The sequence below is a fragment of the Mesoplodon mirus genome (genome assembly GCF_964341445.2).
Source record: "Mesoplodon mirus genome assembly, chromosome: 14".
Taxonomy (NCBI): domain Eukaryota; kingdom Metazoa; phylum Chordata; class Mammalia; order Artiodactyla; family Ziphiidae; genus Mesoplodon; species Mesoplodon mirus.
This window is the reverse complement of record NC_138990.1, coordinates 16,849,231-16,863,948: the sequence shown is the minus strand read 5'-3', so window position 1 is coordinate 16,863,948 and position 14,718 is coordinate 16,849,231.

Genomic DNA, 14,718 nt, shown 5'->3' with positions numbered 1-14,718 from the left:
TGATCTCTCTCCTTCAGTCCTTCCCTCCCTCCCTCTCCTGCCTCCCAGTGCAGAGAATACTTTTTTGCATTTGAGACGACATTTATTTTTGGTTCACAGAATTCTCACCTGTTCTACTGTGGCCTCCGTTGTGAACATTCCAAAGCTGAGACTTTTCTGTTTTTCTCCCTCATTTCTGCTGAGTCTTTACCTTCCTAATGCAGTGAACTCACAGTGCCTAGCTGACTGGATGGGGAAAAAAATCCAGGGAGCAAAGAGAAATAATAAAAGAATATATCAGTTAATTTTTCATAGTGTTATCCAACTACATATTTTTAAAATTTTGGAATAATATTAGGAACCTTCTCTTTATAAAAAACTGAATTATCGGGCTTCCCTGGTGGAGCAGTGGTTAAGAATATGCCTGCGAATGCAGGGGACATGGGTTCGAGCCCTGGTCTGGGAAGATCCCACGTGCCACGGAGTAACTAAGCCCGCGCGCCACAACTACTGAGCCTGCGCTCTAGAGCCCGTGTGCCACATCTACCGAGCCCACGTGCCACAACTACGGAAGCCTGCGTGCCTAGAGCCCATGCTCCGCAACAAGAGAAGCCACTGCAATGAGAAGCCCGTGCACCACAGCCAAGAGGAGCCCCCGCTCACTGCAACTAGAGAACGCCCGCTAGCAGCAACAAAGACCCAATGCAGCCCAAAATAAATTAATTAATTTTAAAAAATTGAATTAGTTTCAAGGGTACAATGTATAAAAGTACAATAAAAGCCCCCCTTCATAACCCCCCAACCCCACTCTCAAGATGGAATAGATATGCTGTGATACAATTTATAGTCGTAGTACTACTCCTCCTCCCACCACATCCGAAATCCTCTGAGCCCGGTGCAGCAGCTTCCTTTCACAATGCTAGGACCCGCCACAAGACAGATGATAATCCCTTTGGACATTTCAAGGAGCGGCACCAAGGGAACAGTACCGGGGAAATGCCACTGACAGCTCAGAATATCCATGGCATTTCTAGAGCCTCGGCACTGCTCTCGCTCTGGGAATGAAGAAACACAATCTACATAGAACCACATATACAAGCCTGCACGATGGATGAAGCCAAGGTCGCCTCCATGATTTCCCTTCTGACCACCTTATTGTCTCCTCAACCATAAAAGGTGAACTTGAAACTCAGGACCTTGCCTTGTCACCAGAAACATCCAAGCTTGGATCACTCTTTCTAAGACCAGATACTTGCTCTCTGAACTATTAGAGACTTGTCACATACACACAGGTAGAACAGGATTATTTCTATCTACCTGGGGACATGGAGTCTTTCACATTGCTCCTGTTAAAACTCTCACAACAGCAAAACTTTACCTACAAAGGGTTCAAGCTATGACACTCCCAACTTCCGCAAACCTCCTCAGCTCTTGTGAGTCACATGCAGCCAATTCCAGGAATTGGAAACATGGTTGTGAGGATGAAACTGACTTTGGGGCTCCCCTTGGATATGGTCTTCCAGACTTACCAAAAGGCCATTAAGAGGAAGGTTTACCCCACCTCAGGGAAACCCGAGGCAGTACTTGCAGTCAAGGGCTGGCCATGGCTTCTGAGCTACATCCAAAAAGAATTTCATACTGTACCTGGATCTGCTGAAGCCATTTCTGACTGTCCGAGAGCCAGCATGTACCGCTCCTCAACTGCCTCCGTTGTGGATCATCAGTAGGGCTGTCAGATTTAGTAAATAAAAATACAGGATACCCAGTTAAACTTGAACTTCACATGAATAATAAGTCATTATTTTTAGTATAAGTAGATCCTATGAACTATTTGGGGCATACTTATCTTCAAAATGTACTTGTTGTTTTTCAAACATTCATATTTAACTAAACAGCCTATATTTTATCTGTCAACCCTACTCAGCAGAAATGATGGAGGCTCATAGAGATCCAGGAGACGCCTCAGCGCCTCCTCAGCTTTTATTTCTACGTCCTGGACAGCGAGCACGAACCTTCCACTCCCAGTCATTGGCTAGAATGGAGGATATTCTCTGTTTTAGAGCTTTTTCTACTTGTCATTGTTATTATCTTCCTTATTTTAAAGAGATGTTTATTTTTCCCCAAACTTAATAGCTCATCCAAAAGTATTTCAAAGTTCATTAGACAAGGGAAAAACAACATGGTTCTGAAAAGTGAAGGAAACCGCCTGGTGTTTAGTAAAGAAGTAGTAGGGAGATTGAAAAAGCCAAACTTAATAAGCAGATCTCTCCAAGGGTATTTTCAGAGCTTGATACCCTCCCACACCCTGAAAATATTATTACATCAAGAATGTAGAACTGCTAACCAAATGTAAGGCTCCCATATGATTCTATCAAACTGAGGATGCTTCTTTACTAAGCAGTGAGCACACTTGCTGCCCCAGGGACCTTGGCAGTTGCAACGTAGGGCTCTTCCCTTTGGGATGGAAACAGCAAGTTTTCCTGTGGTCTACACGCTGGCCCCAAAAATACTACACTCCCAATACTTGTCAACTTTAAGTATTTTCCTACATATCTCCATTTTTCTGTTACTATTTGGACTACATCCTAGACTTGACACTACATAAATTGCATTCAAGAAGCTATTTTTTAAAGTTGGTAGGAAACCTTAAATCTATGGCTTGCAGTCCCTGGCTTACTTTCATCCAGGTGCATAAGGGTTTTCAAAAGTAGTCAGGTTAGTTACCCCGTATCACAGCCCCACGCTTGTGTCACAGATATAAAAATGGAACATGATATTTAAGGTTTTAGTTGCCAAATCATCAAGCCTCCCAGACAGAGGCAATAGAGCAAAATGATTACAGAGGCATGGATTTTGATTTGCTCCAGCGTCTTGGGCAAGTCACTTGGCCTCTGTATTTATTTGTACTTATCTGCACTTATCTGTCACTTGGGGGTCATAATTGTACCTGGTCCATGGGTACGCTGTACAAATGATCTGTAAAGTAGTTACAAGAAACCGACACAGAGTAAGCACTCCACAGACATTGGCTATTAGCTATTGGAAATAGTTCTCCGTGAAACAGATGACTTTATCCGTGGATGACTCGGTGGGAGACAGTGAATCACAGAATCACAGCATGTTGAAAGTGACCTAGTTCACACTCTTATGTGAAAAGAAGAAAAGTGTGCATGCGTAGAAAATGTCTGAAAGTTTACACAAGAAAGAGTTCATCATGTTAACTTGGAGGATGAGAATAAATCAGGAGAGGAGGAAAGAAAAACTTGAGTGTAATTCAATTTCTCTATCATTTGTGTTTCTACACTGAGACTCTGAATACACTGGAAGTGCAATTTTTTTTAATGTGGCGGGATAAAGGTTTTCAAGTTCTCCTGATCCATCCGTATTATTATCTCAGAATTGCTGGCAGTTCTTGCCATCTTTGGATCTACACCCATGTGAGTCAGTGGGCCATTCTGGACGGAGGAGATAATAGAGCAGAAGTGAAGTGAGAGGAAAGGAGAGAAAAGATTTTCTCTTTTCTCTTCAAAGAGGAAAGGTCTTTGGAATGGGAACAACTCACAACCAAACTTTGGGGAAAGGATGTGATGGAAAATGAGACAAACATCCTACCCCTGTGATGAGAAGGATTCCCTGGGCTCGATGGAGGGAGGTCACAGGTGGCTGGACAAGGAAACCAACTAGGGAGAAACACACACAAGTGCAGGGCAAACACCCTGAGGCCACTCAGCCTGACTCCATGCAAACATGTGTCCAGCAGCCAGCCCTTCACCTGTGGCTCCCCAGCAAGACAGGTACCTCGGGGGTGCCAACTCATTCTGAGTCCATTATGCCTGGCCATTCATAAACCGCTGTCTAACGTGTGAGGAATAAACTCTCAATGTGTATGAGGAAACTGGGGAAGGAGATTGAAAGGTTACTTAAACGGAAAAAAAAGAAGTTCAGGAAGGCAGGATGGTAGAGAGACAAGAAAAAGACCTTAAAAGATAGAAAGGATTTGCCAAAGAAGAGAAAGAAAAAGAAATGATTCCGAATGGGTTAACCTGCAGCTAGGAAGTTAAGGAAGATTATTGATGGGTGAAGACTATGGAATAAAGTGAATAAAATTTCTCAGAAGTTGCTGAGACTATGGTAAGAAGCATGATTATCAAATTATGAATTGGCTGCAATGGCATTCTAGGGGGGCACTAGGAAGGGGAAGCAAATGTTCCTGAGATGACAGTAGCAGGTGGAAAGTTGTTTCAGGGGAAGATCAGTCTTGCAGAGGGTGTATCAGAGGAGGGCAAGTGTGAGCAAGCAAGGAAATACTAAGTGTATACGGTTCCTTCACTGAGTGCACCCAGCCCCGCGGTCAGCCTTGAGAACAAGCAGGACTTCAGGTACTGGAGCTACATTTCAGTCATCAAGACTTGAGAAGACACCCTTAACTCAGGTCTTCTCTTCAAACTCCATCTTTCCTTCTTGACCTTCATTTGGCCTCTTCCCTTACCCTCAAGCTGTGGACTGAGGCCACAGAGCAAGATGGGTCACTAGTGTCCTCCATCCCCTGGCGACTGTGGTTCACATCACTGGAGTACCAAAGGCAATAACCAAGTAACAGACACAAGAGTGTATGAAGAAGAAGAGATTCTGATAAGGCTTTCTGTGACAGTGTGGGCCAAGTCGGCTCTATATGGCTGGTATCACGTGAATTATGAGCAGCCTTAGGGGAGAAGTCCTCAGAAGGCAGAGCCTGGCTCTCGAGAGGCTCTGCGTGCTCACAGCCCACTCCAAGACCTCAGTTACAGCTTCGGCCCCCAATATCCCTCCCTCTGCCTGCTCACAGTTTTTGAAGTCTTCTTTCCTCCACATTTCTCTTGAGAGGTGGAGGAGGAAGATGAGCTTCAGGCCAGCTCAGACTCCCCTGGGATCCCAGCAGGATGCCTATCATTAACCTCCCACCTTCTAGGAAGCTCCTAAGATCTTCACATTTGGGGCAGTTCTCATTTCAGCTGTGCTTCAAATTGCTGGCTGGAGACGGCCTGTTGGAAGGTGGCTAAAAGCAAGTAGCAATCCTTCGGGCAGCCTGGCCCTTCTCGACTGTCAGACATCTTCAGGGATATTCTAGGAAATGTTGTTTGTTCTAGAGAAGGGAGGGAAACAATCCAATTGTCCAATAATGCTTGAATGGAAAATAAATGATGCTATATGCATGTGATCAAATAATATCAAACAGTCAAAAATCAAAGACCTAGATCTATATGGATTCACGTGGATAAATCTTGAAAACATAATATTGATTGAAAGAAAATAAGATAAAGAACGTTAGATTGTGATAACAGGTATGTAAGTATTTAAATATTTAAATCAATTCAACATATTGCTTCTATATAGAGAGATGCAAGAAAATAAACTTTATCCAAAGAACACATTATTTACATTTAATATGCTCATTTATCTAGGAGACCCAAAAGAACCCACAGATAAACTAGCAGGAACTAATAAGACGGTTCAACAAGGCACACACATACAAGATCAATAAATTTTAAAACTCAATCAGGCTCCTCTACACTGGCGATAACAAATTAGAAACTGTAAAAGAAAATAAGAAAAAAAGAAGATCTAAAAAGAGTCACAAGAGCCATATAAATTATTTAGAGCTAAGCATACGTAGAAGGCAATATAACTAACAAACTGAGTACGAACAGTTAAACTCCGCCCAACCCAAGGTTAGGAAAAGACTGTTGTTACTTTATGAGAACAGACCCTCTTCTTAAGGAGCAGATCAGTAAGTGAGAGTGAATCAAAGAAACACAGCATTTGAAAAGTCAGCTAGTCCAAGCCTCTTGATCGCACATACAGAAGCTGAAGCCCAGATAGGTTGAGTTACTTGCTAAAGGGCCCAATGTCCTGACTCAAGGACTAGCATTTTTCACTCAGTCGCAAGACACAATCAAATGCAGTGCCTTGGAAAGAGATGGGGAAAAAATGAAGACATCAATTATATAGTTCCTCATCTTTAAGTACAGAAATAGCCGTGACAAAATTACACGTATTGAGGGAAAATTGAAGTGCAGAGTTTAAAATGTCAATAATCCACAGGGAAACTGGAGACCATTTAAAACATTCATATTAAATCTCTCTAGAAAAGACATTAAAAGATCTCCAATCAAAATGTGAATTTTATAATAGACATGGTATGATACAATTTATAATAGATATGGTATGAACCTTTCCCTTTCACGGGAAAGCTTCGGCTGGGAAAAAGGAATTGTTCTTGAAAATGGGGCCTGTGCTACTGCAGACACTGTGCTCAACCTAGGTCCACCGAACGCTCTGATGTCATCACTGAGGTCACAGAATTCCACTGTGCGCCTGGCAACCTTGCAAACATAACAGCCCTGGTGAGCACTAGGCAGTACTGCTGGTTCACTCAGTGGTACAAGTTTTTCAGCCATTTAGGAGACTTGACTATTTTTGTTTGTATTGAATCATTTCAACGGATTGCCCAAGAGCCAAGAAGGGCCAACCTGTAGGGAAGAGGAGGAGTTGGACATCTCTTGAGGCATCTTCTAAGGGAGACTTCTAGTTGGTACGATGGAACGGCGACAAAAGAGGAAACATCTGGAAAATGAAGAGTCCCAGGAAACTGCCGAGAACGGAGGAGGTATGTGGGGGGCAACTTGGCTGGGGCACATGGGTTTCTGCCAAACTGAAGCTTCTCTAGGAAGCGGGGGACTGAGAACGTGTCACCTGTGAAGCAGGGAGCGAGAGACCTTGTCTCACTGATGCTGCCGTATCTATCTGGAGGGCCCCTGGGGTGTGAGACGGCACAGAACGGCCAGATGCCCCCTGGGAGATGGGAGGTCAGCTCCGCTGGTCTGAGGACTCTCTCCTGGGGCAGCCGGGCCTGGAGCTTTGTCGGACTCACAGCAGGCTGCATCCTGCTTGCACAGACCTAGAGGTGCAGCTTTTCTCAGTCCCCGATTTCTCTCTTATTCTCTTGGATCTTTCCCTGGGGTCATGAGGTGGGGGATGTGAAGGATGCAAGGATGCTGAGAGAGACCCATGAGTTACTTGGCCTCTTTTACCAAAGTGGAAAGAGAAGCCCCATGAGTTGAAGGCCCTGTTGAAAAATATCTTGACAAGTGGAATGCACTTTGAAAGAAGATTGTTTGTCTAGGGATGGTGTCATATTGAAAGCAAGGAGGATTTATTCCTTCAACAGGAAGAATTTCCCAAAGGAGATCAAGGGAAGGGAAGGGTTTTCCAGAGATTGAGACCACGTGAGCGGGGGTGAGAAATGGCCTCAGGGTCCTGCGGGGAGCTCTGAGAGCCACGGGCCACGTGGTGCCTGCGTGCATTAAATGTAGGCGAGTAGCTTGCCCTGGGAGAGGGGTGGTCACCCCAAAGCTCCAGCTAGAGGCCTCTGCCCCAGATTAGAGCCCAGTAGCTCCTACCAGGCCCAGGGCCCTGGAGACTGTAGGATGGGCCCTGGCAATGGAGGTCTAGACAGCAGGCAGATTTCCAGGCAGTGGCTGGGACAGGCTGGGGAAGGCAATGACTGCCCCTGACCATTCAGAATATTTTGCTCTATGTTCCTGTGTGTGTGTGGGTGTGTGAGAGTGTGTGTGTGTGTGTGTGTGTGTGTGTGTGTGAGCGAGATGCATGGGGTTAGAGTGCTTACCAGATATAAAGTCTGCGTGGTAAAGTTCTTGTCACCCTGCCTGGACCTGGCTGACACTCGGTGTACGTAAGAGTGTATACAGAATTCTTGTTAGGGGTGTTTTATGAGACAGTAACTCATACACCCATGTACACTCTGATGCAGCAAAAATATCACACACCCCACATATAACTTCCTTAGTAAACCACACACAGCACATGGAGGTATATACACGGATCCCTCCTGTACTACGTTCTCATACAACCCACCTGTATCACAATCCTCTCCTCCAACACCAAACGCTGGAGATGAGATATGTATATAGACACACACACTATATGTATAGGACACACACACACACACTATATATATATATATATATATATATATATATATGTATCTCCACAACTCTCGCACAAACACAGCTAACTTCAGCCATCGCTAATTACCTCTGTAACAACCAGTCACGTGTCATACACACCACACTTGTAACACATTCTTGAGTAATGCCAGACCCGCTTTGTACAAACCACAGTAAACCACAGTCTCAGTAACCCATGTCAGGATTGCCAGAGAAAATATGGGCTATCCAGTTCAATTTGAATTCCAGATAAACAAGTAATTTTTCAGTATCCGTATGTCCCACATATTGTATGGGCCATACTTACACTAAAACTAAGTAAGAACAAATACTGCATGGGAATACTTACACTAAAAAATTATTCTGGGTTTATCTGAAACTGAAATTTAACTGGGTGCCTTGTATTCTTGTTCGCTAAGTCTGGCAACCCTTATGTACTTACCACCAGCTGATGTATTATATATTTATTGTAGTTTTGTTTAGTGTGTGTCTTCCCCTACTAGAATGTGCAGCGTTACCAGAGACTACAACAATGGAAGAGTGCCGGATACACAGGAGTAGCTGCTCACTGAATCTTGGTGAATGAATGAATGAACACGCACCATAAATACAAGCCACACCATGTAATGAGGAAAAGTTACATGTCCCAGAATTCCTGACTTGTGAACAGAAAAAATGCACACAAAGGCCACAGACACAGATAGACACATCTGCACTGTGCTCCCCATGCCAACCCCACACTTACCACAGACTTAACTGATACACATCACTCACTCTTCCCACACACTCACAGTCACCACCGAGGCCTACATTACCAACTAGACAGTGAGAGAATAAGTATTGATTGGAATTAAATCCTGGAGGATCCACTGGGAACCACACTCTCAACTGTGTGTATTCACTGCACCTGACACGTGTCACACACTCAGTAAATATTTGTGGACAGAGGACTGATGAACCCACCCTGAGCCTTCCATTCCTCCCTCAGGAATCTCGAAGTCACAAGAGGATCCCCCTCGGCTTGGATCCACTGTGGTGGCCCAAGGCTGCAGCCCAGGGGCAGTGGAGGTCTCCTCTGCCCCTAAATACTTCTTCTGTACTTCTACTCCGCGCAAGCTCAGCTACGCTGGTAAGGGCGCGGGGCTCCTCAGGTGAGGGGGTGCTTGGCTGTGAGGCAGGAGGCACACAGATCCCAGGGAGGCTGAGAGGAAATCCAGGGTCATCAGAGGTGATGAGGGCTCTGTGGAGGAGCCTGGGCAGGATGGCTGAGCTGTTCCGAGGGCGTGGATGCCAGCTGAGTCTGGGGGGGCGGTGTGAATACTGGTAGTACCATGGTGGGGAAGTCAAGGAGCAGGGGCCGGAAAGGTCTGGGCTTGAGGTGGAGGGAAGAGGGACCAGATTAAGCATCTTCAGAGGAAAATGTAGGCTTTGTCTTTGCCTTTGCTTCCAGAGAAGGACAGAGTTCTGCATCATACACCTCCAGCCTGAGAGCAGGACCATCCAGCTCAGGTCCACACAGCTCACACATACATCTGCCCTCCAGGCACAGCCCTTCTCAGAGCACACATAAACCCCAAGCACCACAGCCCCATTCCACAAGTAATGCACCACCGATATTACCAAAATCACACTCCTTGTCATACACGCATCCAGCCGCATCCCTCACTTACCACAGCCCTCACCACCATACTCCACACCCCTGTATACAGACACCGCTCCAGTATCCCCCCCACGCACATGAAAAGCCCACAGATGACACCAGATACACCGCTCCATCCTACGGCCAACAGACACCAAGCTCACGACATAGCTACGTCATGTAAATGTCCCTCTCTCGTCTACCACACCTGCTCCCTCAGCTTCCGGCACGGCCCATGCATGTTATTATGGTTTTAATTTCCTTTTTCAGCAATGCGGAGATTTCGAGACACTGCCTGGCCTACAGCACCCCTAGCCCAGGTTCAGGAAGAAGGGGAGACCGCTCCCCCATCACACTGTGTCTCCTCCTCACTCTCTTCACCCTGTAAGGACTATCTGCACCCAGACAAAGAGGAAAGGGGCATGAAAATATACTACGTGCAGGTACAAGTGAACAAGGGTGTCGCTGTCTCCTGGAAGACAAAGAAACCCTTGGAGTTGCCTGAAAAGCAGCTGACGATAGAAGAAGTGACCCTTCCTGAGGATGCGTGCACAGTAGGCACTTGCCCCTCTGATGTGTCCACCGAAAGCCTCCTGTCTGACAGTGAGCCCACTGGGGAGGAGAAAGAGTATGAGGAAAGGGCAGAGCCAGGCAGCCCATCAGGGTCACCTGCCGTCGAGGAGAGACCCAGGGCCAAGACACCGGACTGGATGGTGACCATGGAGACCGGCTTCAGGTGCATGGCCTGCTGCCGGGTCTTCCCCACCTTGGAGATCCTCCAGCAGCACGTGAAGGGCGGCGTCCTGCAGGGCTTCAGCTGCCGTGTCTTTCATCTCAACATGGCCCAGTGGATGGGCAATGTGGAATCCGAGAGCACACCTGAGGAGGAGGAGGAGGAGGAGGAGGAGGAGGAGGAGGAGGAGGAGGAGGAAGAGAAGCAAGAAGAAAAGGAGAATGAGGGAGAGCAGCCCACGGGGGAAGGCCCCAGCCCAAAGAGACCCCGCAGGCAGGGTCTTTTCTCTCCTCTGAGTTCCAAACAGCAACTGAGATTCATGGGACAGAAGATCCTGGAAGACGGTGTGGCCGTCCCTTGGAAGAGGTAAGGCTTGAGGCTGGCACTCTTCTGAGCCTATGTCACGACGGCCCAGAGGAGTCTAAGGGAAGGGGCCGCACACATGTGCTGGTTGACCTAATGGCTCTGCAGTTGCATCAAATGGGACACACCCAGCACTAACAAAGGCATTTTACGTCAGCTCTGTTGACGTAAACAAGAAGGTGGAGCCTTTTCCTAGGAGTTTTCTCAGGGTCTGCACGATGGACCTCAACTCTTAGAGGACGTACCGCCAGCAGCTCCTTCTCGGCAGAGAGAGCCAGGAGTGGTCTCAAGAGAGGACGGGGGCCCTTGCAGGACCAGAACTTTGAGGTCTGAGAGCCTTGGGCCTGAGCCGAGATCTCACCCTGACCACTGTACCTAGCCTTCTGTGACAAAGGGGAATATGAAAGAGAGTCACGTGGAAATGAGGTCCCCCGAGATATGGAAGTGTTCCAGAACCTTCGTTGCGTGGTAGTTGATCTGGAGCCAAGCTCACTGTGGTGTGTGTGGCTCTGAGCATTAAGGCAATGCTGGAGGGTAACCCTGACCAGCAGAGCTTGGAGTGCTTCTTGTCTCTTCCTGTCCTACCTCATTTGTTTTATCCCTTCCAGGGAGAAGAAAGGACCCTCGGGAGAGTAGCAGACAGAATGCCGTGGTCTGAAGGAGGATGAAGGGACCGGCACTCAGTCTAACATCATATGACAATAGAAGCGTCCTAGGCAATAAAGGGCATTTTCCAAACCTTTCCTGGAGCTTTTATTTAATGACATTTTTCTATCTATGCGTCTATCTGTCATCTACATCTGTATCTTTCAAGGTTTGTGAACAAGCTTTCACATAAGCACTAGAGACGTCCGCCAGCATTTTCCAGAAGAGGCCTGCAAATTGCTGGGGACTCCTCACAAATAGGGAACGGCCACAACCCCTGCCACACAGACTATGCGCGTGGCCCTCCTGACGTACTCCCACTCTCTCTCTGAATTTCCCAACGTCTGAGATGAGGGTGCTGGCTGGAGGCAATGATCACGTGCAGGCTGAATCTTCTCCAGATTCTGATTCTCTTCCTGGGCATATCGTCCTCAAGCACAGTCTCCATGTCCCTGGCCACACTGATCTCTCTCCTTCAGTCCTTCCCTCCCTCCCTCTCCTGCCTCCCAGTGCAGAGAATACTTTTTTGCATTTGAGACGACATTTATTTTTGGTTCACAGAATTCTCACCTGTTCTACTGTGGCCTCCGTTGTGAACATTCCAAAGCTGAGACTTTTCTGTTTTTCTCCCTCATTTCTGCTGAGTCTTTACCTTCCTAATGCAGTGAACTCACAGTGCCTAGCTGACTGGATGGGGAAAAAAATCCAGGGAGCAAAGAGAAATAATAAAAGAATATATCAGTTAATTTTTCATAGTGTTATCCAACTACATATTTTTAAAATTTTGGAATAATATTAGGAACCTTCTCTTTATAAAAAACTGAATTATCGGGCTTCCCTGGTGGAGCAGTGGTTAAGAATATGCCTGCGAATGCAGGGGACATGGGTTCGAGCCCTGGTCTGGGAAGATCCCACGTGCCACGGAGTAACTAAGCCCGCGCGCCACAACTACTGAGCCTGCGCTCTAGAGCCCGTGTGCCACATCTACCGAGCCCACGTGCCACAACTACGGAAGCCTGCGTGCCTAGAGCCCATGCTCCGCAACAAGAGAAGCCACTGCAATGAGAAGCCCGTGCACCACAGCCAAGAGGAGCCCCCGCTCACTGCAACTAGAGAACGCCCGCTAGCAGCAACAAAGACCCAATGCAGCCCAAAATAAATTAATTAATTTTAAAAAATTGAATTAGTTTCAAGGGTACAATGTATAAAAGTACAATAAAAGCCCCCCTTCATAACCCCCCAACCCCACTCTCAAGATGGAATAGATATGCTGTGATACAATTTATAGTCGTAGTACTACTCCTCCTCCCACCACATCCGAAATCCTCTGAGCCCGGTGCAGCAGCTTCCTTTCACAATGCTAGGACCCGCCACAAGACAGATGATAATCCCTTTGGACATTTCAAGGAGCGGCACCAAGGGAACAGTACCGGGGAAATGCCACTGACAGCTCAGAATATCCATGGCATTTCTAGAGCCTCGGCACTGCTCTCGCTCTGGGAATGAAGAAACACAATCTACATAGAACCACATATACAAGCCTGCACGATGGATGAAGCCAAGGTCGCCTCCATGATTTCCCTTCTGACCACCTTATTGTCTCCTCAACCATAAAAGGTGAACTTGAAACTCAGGACCTTGCCTTGTCACCAGAAACATCCAAGCTTGGATCACTCTTTCTAAGACCAGATACTTGCTCTCTGAACTATTAGAGACTTGTCACATACACACAGGTAGAACAGGATTATTTCTATCTACCTGGGGACATGGAGTCTTTCACATTGCTCCTGTTAAAACTCTCACAACAGCAAAACTTTACCTACAAAGGGTTCAAGCTATGACACTCCCAACTTCCGCAAACCTCCTCAGCTCTTGTGAGTCACATGCAGCCAATTCCAGGAATTGGAAACATGGTTGTGAGGATGAAACTGACTTTGGGGCTCCCCTTGGATATGGTCTTCCAGACTTACCAAAAGGCCATTAAGAGGAAGGTTTACCCCACCTCAGGGAAACCCGAGGCAGTACTTGCAGTCAAGGGCTGGCCATGGCTTCTGAGCTACATCCAAAAAGAATTTCATACTGTACCTGCATCTGCTGAAGCCATTTCTGACTGTCCGAGAGCCAGCATGTACCGCTCCTCAACTGCCTCCGTTGTGGATCATCAGTAGGGCTGTCAGATTTAGTAAATAAAAATACAGGATACCCAGTTAAACTTGAACTTCACATGAATAATAAGTCATTATTTTTAGTATAAGTAGATCCTATGAACTATTTGGGGCATACTTATCTTCAAAATGTACTTGTTGTTTTTCAAACATTCATATTTAACTAAACAGCCTATATTTTATCTGTCAACCCTACTCAGCAGAAATGATGGAGGCTCATAGAGATCCAGGAGACGCCTCAGCGCCTCCTCAGCTTTTATTTCTACGTCCTGGACAGCGAGCACGAACCTTCCACTCCCAGTCATTGGCTAGAATGGAGGATATTCTCTGTTTTAGAGCTTTTTCTACTTGTCATTGTTATTATCTTCCTTATTTTAAAGAGATGTTTATTTTTCCCCAAACTTAATAGCTCATCCAAAAGTATTTCAAAGTTCATTAGACAAGGGAAAAACAACATGGTTCTGAAAAGTGAAGGAAACCGCCTGGTGTTTAGTAAAGAAGTAGTAGGGAGATTGAAAAAGCCAAACTTAATAAGCAGATCTCTCCAAGGGTATTTTCAGAGCTTGATACCCTCCCACACCCTGAAAATATTATTACATCAAGAATGTAGAACTGCTAACCAAATGTAAGGCTCCCATATGATTCTATCAAACTGAGGATGCTTCTTTACTAAGCAGTGAGCACACTTGCTGCCCCAGGGACCTTGGCAGTTGCAACGTAGGGCTCTTCCCTTTGGGATGGAAACAGCAAGTTTTCCTGTGGTCTACACGCTGGCCCCAAAAATACTACACTCCCAATACTTGTCAACTTTAAGTATTTTCCTACATATCTCCATTTTTCTGTTACTATTTGGACTACATCCTAGACTTGACACTACATAAATTGCATTCAAGAAGCTATTTTTTAAAGTTGGTAGGAAACCTTAAATCTATGGCTTGCAGTCCCTGGCTTACTTTCATCCAGGTGCATAAGGGTTTTCAAAAGTAGTCAGGTTAGTTACCCCGTATCACAGCCCCACGCTTGTGTCACAGATATAAAAATGGAACATGATATTTAAGGTTTTAGTTGCCAAATCATCAAGCCTCCCAGACAGAGGCAATAGAGCAAAATGATTACAGAGGCATGGATTTTGATTTGCTCCAGCGTCTTGGGCAAGTCACTTGGCCTCTGTATTTATTTGTACTTATC